Raw genomic sequence first — 11,949 nt, 5'->3', positions numbered from 1 at the left:
TGATCAGGTCACAAAGGCAATGGATGCAGGTGTTGCCGTGGACGTAGTCTTTCTAGACTTCAGCAAGGCCTTTGACACCGTCTCCCGCCCCATACTCATTAAAAAACTAAGTGACTGTGGCATTGATGCCTACACAGTCAGATGGATTGCAGATTGGCTCAAGGGTCGTACTCAGAGGGTGGTGGTGGATGGGTCATATTCGACCTGGGGGGAAGTGGGCAGCAGAGTCCCCCAGGGCTTGGTCCTTGGGCCTGCGCTGTTCAATTTCTTCATCAGCGATTTAGACGACGGGGTGAAATGCAACCTGTCTAAATTCGCTGATGATACCAAAATTTGGGGTGAGGTGAGCACGCTAGTAGGGAGGGAAAGACTGCAATAAGACCTGGATAGGTTACAGGAGTGGGCTGATAAACAGGATGCGTTTCAATACTGACAAGTGCAGGGTGCTGCACGTAGGCAGTAGAAACCAGCAGCACATGTACAGAATGGAAAACTCCCTTCTTGAGAGCATGGAGGCAGAAAGGGATCTTGGAGTCATTATTGATTCCAAGATGAACATGGGCCAACAATGCGAGGTCACAGTTGGTAGGGCTAACTGGACCTTGTCGTGCATCCGCAGGTGCATCTCAAGTAGAGCCAGGGAGGTGATCCTCCCCCTTTATGCGACGCTGGTCAGGCCACAGCTGGAGTACTGCATCCAGTTTTGTGTGCCCCATTTCAGAAGGGATGTGGACAATGTTGAAAGGGTCCAGAGGAGGGCCACCTGCATGATCCGGGGACTACAGGGCAGACCCCACATTGAAAGACTGCGGGACCTAAACCTGTTCAGCCTTCACAAGAGAAGGCTGAGGGGGGACCTGGTAACTGTCTATAAACTCACTAGGGGGGACCAAGAGGGTTTAGGGGAGACACTGTTTCCCCTAGCGCCCCCTGGCATGACAAGGAACAATGGACACAAATGATCAGAGAGTAGACTTAGATTAGACATCCGCAAGAACTACTTCACAGTTAGGGAGGCTAGGAGCTGGAACCAACTTCCAAGGGAAGTGGTGCTGGCTCCTACCCTGGGGATCTTTAAGAAGAGGCTTGATGACTACCTAGCTGGACTCATATGAGTCCAGTCTTTTCTCCCGCCCAGGCGGGGGGTTGGACTTGAAGATCTACAAGGTCCCTTCTGACCCTACTTCTATGATTCTATGATTCTATGAATCTTTGAACATGGCAACAATCACTCTGTGCCAGGGGTTTTCAACTGGGGTACATGTACCCTCTGGGGTATTTTAGAAGCTCCCCAGAGGGTATGCAGCAGCAGTGCAGGGAAGCCAGTGGTACTTCCAGTTTTGCTGGAGGCTCTTCTGGTTTCGTTGCTGCACACTGCACTGGGGATTCCCCCCCCTTGTTGCCTGGCTGCCGCGGGACTCCCCACTTCTTGACTGGCTGCCAGGGGTACCCCAACCAAAAAAGGTTGAAAACCCCTGCTCTTTGGTGACTGGTATCTCCTCTTTATGTATGGTACAAAGGTAATCTTGTGCGTAGCCCAATGTTTTCAAGGTCAAACAATCCATAAAGATGTTTCCAATGTCAGAGTGACAAAAGAAAGTAGGCCTCCAAGCTCTGCCTTTAAGTAATTGAAAAAAATTGGTACCATATATTGCCCTGCCAAAATAATTATTGAATTTGTCATATGTGCGAGTTTGCTACTGTCTTATTTTAATGAATAAATAATTAAAAGTTATTGAACTGCTCAATTTATTGCTGAACACTCCTTTACTTGTTCAGATGGCAAAGTTTTGGCCTTCTTCAGCAAACAAAGAGTTTGAAGAGAGTAGCATACATACTACAGTGTTAAGTGGAACTATGACAGTAGAAAGTGACAGAAGGGAAGCCATACTGATCACAGATGAGGGAATTCAGGAATGCAGTCATCTGTCTGCTGCTCTAGAAGAAACAGATACTCAGCTGGTCATCCATTTATTTGATGCAGTTTCATCTGGTTTCACATGTGTCATTGTGCTGTCTAATGACACAGATGTTTTTGTCCTTCAATATCCGTTTCAACTGTTTGAAAAATGACTTCTGGAACTTTGGATTAAAGCAGGCTTGTGTGATGAAGTAAGATTTGTTCCTCTTCAGGGAAAAGGGTTCAGGAACCATCTCTGGGACTCAGAAGAGGCTCTGGAAAAGTAGTAGGATACCACTTGAAGAGACAGATGCATATTTCTGTTGTTAAAGGGAAAGGGATTGTTTAATTAATTCATTGTGACTGGCTCAGAGCTGTTAACATCTGTCATGTATTTCATAGTTTCATAGTAGAGATCTGATCAGATCATCTAACCTGATCCCTCCACAGGCAGGAACGAATGAAAGCTGGGTTCACAAGACCCCGGACAGGTAATCATCTAACCTTATTTTAAATTTGCCCAAGGTAGGGGCGAGGACCACTTCCCTAGGAAGTTAGTTCCAGATTCTGGCTACCCTCACTGTAAAATATTGCCTTCTGATCTCTAACCTTAAACCTATTCTCCATCAGCTTATTACCATTGTTCCTCATCACCCAGGTGGTGCTGGTGAGAATAGGGCTCTTCCTATTTGCTGATGATCTCCCTTAATGAGTTTGTAGGCAGCCACCAGGTCCCCCCTCAGCCTCCTCCTGCCAAGGCTGAACAGGTTCAGGTCCGTCAGTCTCTCCTCGTAGGGCCTGTGCTGCTGCCCTCTCACCAAATGGGTGGCCCTCCTCTGAACCCTCTCCAGGCTGGCCACATCCTTTTTAAAGTGCAGTGCCCAGTACTGGATGCAGTACTCCAACTGCGGCCTGACCAATGTCACATAGAGGGGGAGTATCACTTCTCTGGACTGGCTTGAGATGCATCTTTGGATGCATGACAAGGTATGGATGGCCTTGCTGGCTACGGTCTGACATTGGTGGCTCACATTCATCTTGGAGTCAGTAATGACTCCAAGATCCCTTTCCACCTCTGTGCTTTCAAGAGGGGAACTCCCTGGGCTGTATGTATGCTGTGGATTCCTTCTCCCAAGGTGCAGCACCCTGCATTTGTCTACATTGAACCCCATCCTATTCTCATCTGCCCACTTTTGTAGTCTGTCTAAATCTAGTTGCGGCCTCTCTCTCCCTTCAAGTGTGTCCACCTCATCCCACATCTTAGTGTCATCAGAAAACTTGGACAACGCGCTTTCCACCTCCTCATCCAAGTCGCTGATGAAGCTGTTAAACAGTGTAGGCCCAAGGACCGAGCCCTGGGGGACCCCACTGCTCACATCTCTCCAGGTTGAGTATGATCTGTCCACCACTACTCTCTGGGTATGCCCCATCAGCCAATTTTTTACCCATCCAACTGTGTAGCCATCAATGCCTAATTTATTGATGAGAATGGGATGAGAGACAGTGTCAAAGGCCTTCTTAAAGTCTAGAAAGACTTTGTTCCATGGCAACACCATCATCCAAGGATTTAGTTACCTGGTCATAAAAGGCAATCAGGTTGGTGAGGCAGGACCTGCCTTTGATGAACCCATGCTGATTGCCCCAAGCATGATCTCCCCTGCTGGCCCCCCCACAGATGTGCTCCTTGATGATTCTCTCCAATATCTTCCCGAGCACTGAGGTAAGGCTTACAGGCCTATAGTTACTTGGGTCCTCCTTCCTCCCTTTCTTAAAAATTGGGACCACATTAGCTAGTTTCCAATCCCCTGGCACCTGGCCAGATGACCACGAATGCTCATCAAGGGTAGGTATTAACTCTTCTTTTCTCCCATCATAAAGTCATGGCAGAAGAGTGCCTCCCTGATACACAAAGCTGAGGGCTTGACATCACTAACCCTCCCACAAATATCATGTTGCATGTTACAGCACTTCTTAATAACTCCATATTGATATTCCAGTTTGATATACAGCATGTAGATTTCAACTGGTACGTAAGAAAAGGTTTGATAAAGTAATCTTGAGATAATTTGTCTTGAGAGAATTGCAAACCATACCTTCTTTTGTCACTGTGACATTGGAAACATCATTATTGGATTGTTTGAACTTAAAAAATTGCATTAGACACGAAGTTTATCTTTGTGCCATATTTAGAAGAGGAGATACCAGTCAGCAGAGTGTGACTGTCACCATGTTAAAACATGGCACCCTCCCACATTCTGTGCACTGAATGATGAAGTCTACCCAAGGTTTGTTTTTTTTTATCCATTCACATGTGTTTTCTTAAGTACAGGTGGTTACCTTAGACAGTTTTGACTTTTCTATGGGGGCCAGGGAAAGGACTAATATGTTTCTTTTCAGGATCTTTCCCTCTCCTCCCCTTCCCCAGTTTCATTCCAAATTCAGCATGTGAGCTCTTAATCTTGCATGCAATTTCCAAATACATACAATTTACTCTAACACATGGTATTATAAATAGAGAATATAAACGTCTCTCCCTTTTCCTCTTCCTGTAATTTGATTTGGCAATGTTAGCAGTTAACCCAGGCTCTTTCCACATTCACCGAAAAGGGGCAACTGTTGGGTTCTCATGTACTATCAGGCAAAGAGAGTGACCATGGGATGTTACAAGAAGAATTTAACAGTACACAGAAGAGGGAAGATAGGTTGCGGGGTGTGGGGTGAAGTACAGGAGAAGGCTTTGGTGATTGTCTGGGGAAGACCCGAGTGAGTGGAAGGCTGTGGTCTCCAGCCTGGATAGGTTGCCAGGCAGAGGTGAGTGCTGGGGTGTTGGGCACTGAAGAAGACTGGTGATGGCAGAAAGCAACCTCAAGCTCCACTGTGATTACCATCACCATCATTGAGGGAGAGCTGCAGATAACAACTTGTGCAGCTTCTTGAAAGCCACCAGCCTTGCCTCCCTTCCCACTTGAAAGCCCTGCTAGCCAAATCCCGCCCTCACTGGGGAAAAACACAGTGAGATCAGGATTAGGCCATGAATACAGCCAGTTGTAGGAGCCACGCTTATTCATTTTCAGCAAATCAAAAAAAAATCATCCTTTAGTTTTCAGGTCCTCTTAATAAAATAGGAGTCTAGAGTCACACAGCCAGTGAGAAGGAGGAGCTCTTCTCTTTTTCATGCCATAGCTCTGTTGTTTGAACACTCAGCTGGGCCATGGACCATCAGGGTTTGACTGCCTCTCTACCTGATCCCAGAAACACATTTGAATAGAGGTATCCCTCTAAGCATGAAGCTATTGACTGCTCTTGGACTACAGAGTGCTGTCTGTCATACTTATTGAAGCTGTTCAACCTTGTATGAAATAATTAATTGTTGATTGGACCAGAGAAGAGTTATGAACCTCAGTCTTCCTCATCCTAGGTGAATGACCTAACCATTGGCTTGTATGGCAAAAGGGGTCCTTACACAGCAGCTTCTTAGCCACTTGTTAATTAAATCCCAAAGGTTTGTAGAGATATCAAAACGCAAGATTTTGACATTGTTCTTCAAGTTCTTGTTCATTCAAAACTATTCACCAAATTTGACCTGAATTTCCATGTTGTGAAAAAATACTTAATTGTTTTGGTGAATAATCTCTTCCCCTGCTTGCTTGTTAGTTTTTCTCTCTGACGTAAGAACTTCAACTCACAAGAACATCAAGTGCCATAGAATGAAACAGGAGTCCGCCAGTTTTTAAGTGATTTTTTCTTTGAATTCTAAATTTAAGCAAGATCAAGTTGAGAATCATCTCTGCATGAACACTGCGTGCCCCCAGAGGCTGGGGTGGCACGGTGACTGCCCGCAGGCGGCAGCGGGGGCATGACAGTGGCAAGCAGGGAGCTCCCACAGGCAGCCTTAGTGGTGTGAGAAGTGGGCTGAGCAGGGAGCTGCTGCAGGTGGCTGTGGTGGTATCGGTGGTGGGGGGTGGAGAGCACTGACTGGTGGTTGGCAACCACCAGCAGATGATGCCAGCAGCAGTGACGGCAGCCAGTAGTGACTGGGGACTGCCTGCCCATCAGCAGCGAGGGGGAGGGGATGGCAAGTGGTGACTGCCCACAGGCAGTGCCGGCAGCATTGGTGGTGTTTTTCACAGGGGATACACCACCAGTCTCAGGAGGGAGCACTTGTAGACTCATGCATAGGCAAATGCAGAGCTGCATATTCTGGCTGTGTCCCGGCCCCTTCCTTTCTCTCACCATCCTTTCCATTTGTCCATGACTATTTTTATCAAAAATATTTAAGGGCAGGTGAAATACTCAGAGCCTATGGTCAGCAGAACCCTAGGATACTTCCCAGGGCTCCACTAAGGAACCCCTGACATCACAGTCCAAAATAGATTCTGGGGGTCATAGGCTGACCCTATATAAACTGTTATGACTGTACCTTGCCACTAGGTAGCACGGAGCATGTCTACACGTGCATTAAGGAGCTCTTCCTAATGCACATAGGCCAGTGGGGTCTATGCTGATGACGATTTACTCAGGTCCAGTGATGCAAAAATGATTAAGAAAGGTGAAAGTGCCAGGAGTCTGGATGATTACTTTAAACCTAATTTTAGTCTTACCACTATAGGGTGAGGGAGAGGGGCAGTGATTAGACCTCTACTTTCTTACATTTTTCCAGGGAGATTCTAGGGTCTCCTGCACTACACAACCCCTCAGCTAGCATTACTTAGACTGTGAGCTCTTGAGGCAGGGACAATCTTTTCATCATGAAGTTACATGGTGCCTATAATATTCCATGTTGTGGACCCCCAGGAAAACCTCCATGGCATCTGGTGATCTCTAGACTACAATGAAGTCCTGGCCCATGACTGGGGCCTCTAGGCACTACAGCAATGAGAAAAATAAGAGAACAAGAAAACGAGATTATTATAATTGTATTAAAAACTCCAAGGCCAGTCAGTTTAGTTTACGAATGTATTTAAAATCCCTACTAGAAATATAGATGACAAAAGGGAAGAAATTTCTCTTCGCTACCTTTTTCTTCCATTCTTACACCCAAGAAATTCATTCTTAAAATAAGATTTACAGCAATCAGATACTGAAATACCTCCTACATGAGCTACTACACAAATGCGCATTAGGCTGCCTTAATATGAGGTAATGAATGGGCACAGTTTTTAAGTGATACTTAATGCGCAGTAGCCTATTTTACTATATATTAGCATAATTGCACCGTTTTTTAAGTGATGCTTTAATGTGCTGTAAAATAGGCTACTGTGCATTAAAGCACACATGGAAACGTGTCCATGGAGTAGGTAATAGCTTTTGACATTTTTAATTAATAGCTACCCTAGGTTAGGTTAAACAACACCTAAAGAGGTGTAACTTGTATTGATGGTGTTTTACCTTTGACTTTTACAGATATAATTCTGTATCAAAGTGGACATTATCCTTGTTTAGGGATCTTCATCATACATTCACTTTTTAATTTTTTTTTTAATGTAGACATAAATGTGCTGTCTATTCAGACCCTAAGAGTAGAATCTGGTCTATGTTGTTTAAACTGTGAACTATATACAGATTATAAAAAAACATAGTTGGATATTAGGATGGGAGAGGTAAATTCATGAGTCTAGCTAATATAGCTGTCTGGTTGAAAGATATATTATCTTTTTTTAATTCCTTTTTCAGAAAGTTTTTATTTAGCTCTTTATTTTAATTCAATTTTCACAAAAAAAATCAACATTTTTTAATTTTTCTTCATTTTTTGCCCTTTTCTCTCTTTCACTACTAAATGCCATAAATTGGATTATAACCTGGGGAGAGGCATGTATCGGTGACATTCAGATTCTTGTGACTTCATCTAGATTATTTCAAACACATTTAATTTCACACACAACGTGTTTAGATAAGAAAGTGGGGCCACCTTTTCTTGTCACCAGTAATCTGAGAGTTCACTTACTCCTCTCATGAATACTGCTTTCTCATTATATTTGTTCCCAAATATTCCATGTTGTGGACCACCAGGGAAATCTCCATGGCCCTTGGTGGTCCCTAGACCATAGTTTTAGCCCACTGTCTTGCATAAATATATGGAAAATAATTGGAAAATTATATGCCTGTGCTCTTTCTCCAGATGAGCCTTATATATCTTAGTGATGAGAGAATGATTCATCAGCAAATAAGGGTGGATAGTTTGTTGAATTTAAATACATGGCAGGGCACTAAGCCTGGAACACTCACAACAAAAAGGAAGCTGCAGATGCATAATAGGAAAAATGAAAAATAATGCATGCATTCATTTAAATATGAATATGACATAAATCCAGGCAGAGCTTCTTGTGTAAGAACTGTCTCATTGTGGGCACTTTGTCACAGGGTAAGAATAGATTGGGTTTGAAGGATGAATTGATCTCCCACCCCTAGGTTGCAAAATCAGTTCAGACTGTTGGGTGAGCAGGAGACAGGCCATGGGTGGGGAGCTTGCATTACCTCTCATCCTCTCCTATTCAATTTTGAATTAATGAATGACTCTTATTGATTCCAGTGGCAGTTGGATCAGACCCTAATTCTGTCCCAGGTGTTTGTCATACATTAGATCAGTCTTTCACGATTATTGGAATCTGCCATGAATGCCTTGCTTATGACTTGTATGTTACTGTAACAAACTGTGGAGCTGTGCAGGCCAATGTAATTTTTGGATTTTTAAAGACATATTGAGTAGAAGTAAGGAGTTGGTGTTAGCTGTGTCTACAGCACTGGTGAGACCATTGCTGGCTGCTGTATATTACTGGAGGTTAACAAATTGGACAAGACTTAGGAAAGAGCTACAGGAATGATTCAGGATCTGGAAAAATCTACCCTACATAATGAGAGACTCAGAAAGTTCAATCTTTTCAGTCTGTCAAACAGAAGATTAGGAGATGACTTGATCACAGTCTGGAAGTACTAACACAAAGGAGTAATTCTGCTAGAAGACAACTCTGATATGTAGCAGAAAAAGTCAACGCCAAGTTATGTGTCTGGGACATAAAACTGGATTAATTCAGGGCTAGAAAAAAGGTGCCTGTTTTTTAAAAAGGGGGAGGGAGGGGGAATTGATCACTGGACAAACTTACCCTGGGACATATTTTTTTTGTCTGAAAAACTTAAAAGAGTTTTTCAATCAAAACTGAATGCATATTTCTAAAGACTGTTGTTTGTATCTCAACTAGAGGGCATGGGCTTGATGCAAGTGTCTATAGGGAAAGGCTTGGGCCTGTGTCAAGCAAGTGGTTAGACCAGTTGAACAGAATTGCCTTAATTCTGCAAGGCTGTGAATCCATTAAAGCAGCTCTGTCAAGGGAAAGGGAATCCCCAGGGTGCAGCCTCATGACCAGTAACATGGTCCAAGGGAATGAGTTCTTTGCACATCTGGCAGGGCAGATGTAGCAATATGGGGCAATCTAGGGCACTTTCCATTGCCACAGTCTGAACAGTTCAAACATAATATTCCCATCAAGTGAAATGGAAAGCAATTAAAATAATGCACACAACACGGTTTCATTCGTCATATGTATGTACCAAGTAATTGCCAATCAAAAATAATGGAGTGTTTACATGCCCTCACCCCGCATTCACCCTTTGGGGCTGGCCATGTAAAAACTCCTTCCACCGCTGCCTCCTCCTCCAGTCTCCGATGTGGGGACTCCCTCCCCTTGCCCGTCTCTACTTCACAGCAGGGCTTCCCCCTGTGTCCCCTCCCTTCCTCCCTGCCACCTCCCCCTCCCTCCCAGCTGTCGTTGGGGCCAGGAGGCAGTAGGGCACTGCCACCGTGACCCCCCCCTTCCCCTCTCCTCCCCTTCCTGTTTCACTCCCTTCCTTCCTTACCTGCTGCCCAGCCCCAACAACAGCCGCAACCATGACCCCCCCCTTCGCCTCCCCTGTCCTGTGCCCACCCAGGCCCACTCAGCCTCCCTCCCTTCCTGCTGCCTTCCCACCCTGCCAGCTGTTGTCGGGACCCCTTATCACTCCCCTTCTTCCCTATTTCCCCCCCTGCCGCTCAGCCCTAACAACAGCTGCCACTATGACCCCCGCTTCTCCTCCCTTTACCCCACTCCCCTCCCTCCCTGCCTGCCCACTGCTTCCCCCTCCCTGCCTGCTGTTCTGGGGGGCATCAAGGATGGGCAGCAGGAGGGTGCCACAACTGTGACCCCCCCCTTCAGCCTCAGGCAGCAAGGTATGGGGAAGCCCCACTGCTCGGGCAGCCAAGGCATGTTCGGCACCACCACAAACTTCCTGGCAGCAGCTCAAACTTGGGCCCGCACAGCCAATCATTGCCCACCCTCTCAGTGGTGCATGCACAGTTGGCCAAAAGTGTTATGGACAGACAGACAAAGGCCTTTAATATATTAGGATATTAAGGGTACAATCTTCACTGTAGCTGCATACATATATAATGGAGATACAAAAGCAGATACTGTGGTTAATGGAACTAAAATAGCCATGTTTTCACCCAACTCAGGCACATGCTGTCTGGACATGATACCAGAGTATAGAAATATCTTTCTACAGCTGTTTGAATGAGTTAATTACTGCCACTGAGAGCCATTGCCAGTTAGTGTGCCTTGAGCTAATTAGCCTACCTGCAACACTACGTGGGTATGGTTACACTGCTGCTGGTTAAAGAAGCCACTATGTAGGGCAGTGCAGCATAGTTGAGGGCACCCCCTCTTGGCAAGACAAATTTGCCATGTAGGTGTGGCCTAGGAAACTCCAGGATTCTGGATTTAATGTGCATTAAGTGTGCACGTCTACATGTGCGCACACATAATGCACATTAAAAATGGCAAATTTAGGTGTGATTACTTAACGCGCATTCATGCACGAGTAGACACAACCCGGCACTAACATTAGTGCCAGGTCTGCCCAGCCACTAGGGGCACATGGCACTAACTTTAGTGCCAAGTCTCTGCACATATAGACACCTGCCAAAAATCACTAATGAAAATCCTACCATGTCATATCCCACCCTGGTTTTCACTCCACCTGCCCTAGAGCCCAATTCCTTTCCTTCATGAGGATATCAGGGGACTACGTTTGCCTTCTCAGCCACCCAGCCATGAAAATCTGAGCCCTGCAGCACATCCACCCTAGAATTTGCACAGAGGTACACTGTGTGTATAGAGGGGATGTCTACACCAGGCCCCTGTGCTGTTAGTGGACCTATTCTTGAGCACTTGCCACTCATTTGCTTCCACTCACAGCACTAAGCCTAGAAGTGAAGCCATGCTGGGGTGACTTCTGTGGCCATTCTATTTCAATCCTATTCAAAAACAGTCACTGGGGCACCAACAGAGAAGCTTCTCTGTATTCCCAGATTTGGCATCTCTAAGCAGGAGCAGGTAGGCAGGATGTACTAAGGTACACAGATGTGGCAGTACAGGCACACCTCTGCTGTCTTGACAAGACAATCTCTGTTCTTGGCTCGATCATGCCAGACACAAAGTCCAGTGCTTCCCATGAGCTGGGACCAGGAACTGCCTGAGGTTCTTACTGGCAGAGCTTCCTGCTCTTTGAAGCAGCCATGTTGGGTGCTGTTCTATGAGTCCACTGTAGTAAGACAGATAATCCACACCAAATACTGCTGCCTGCTTGGCACACTGAGTGGGTAATGTGACAGCATAATAAAGATGGTTACCACTTAGCCACACCCTGGACACTCCTCTGGTGATAGGTCATGTGAGTCCCTGAATGATGCAGCATTACACTAAGGATGGCAATGTGTTGTCCTCTGATTAACATCTGCCTGGTTCCAGGGCTGGTGAAAAGATGGGTGCAATGATACTGGCATGAGCTATGTTCAATGCACACATCCCTACACCCATCCCCATCTGCCAGGGCACCTCAACACCGCCCTACCAGGCCCTTGTCCAAAGTTATATTGGAATTTGTACAAGATGGAAGTGCTGCATTCATTTCTTTCTATTGACCTAAGCCAACACTTGAGGGCAGAACTCCAGAGCTGGAAGATTGGTTCTCAAAAGCCCACTGTGCCCTTAATTCCCCACCCCACCAGGGTTTTAAAT

The sequence above is a fragment of the Crocodylus siamensis genome, chromosome 4 (genome assembly GCF_052110815.1).
Source record: "Crocodylus siamensis isolate JL-2025a chromosome 4, ASM5211081v1, whole genome shotgun sequence".
NCBI lineage: Eukaryota > Metazoa > Chordata > Crocodylia > Crocodylidae > Crocodylus > Crocodylus siamensis.
This window is presented reverse-complemented; position numbering follows the sequence as displayed.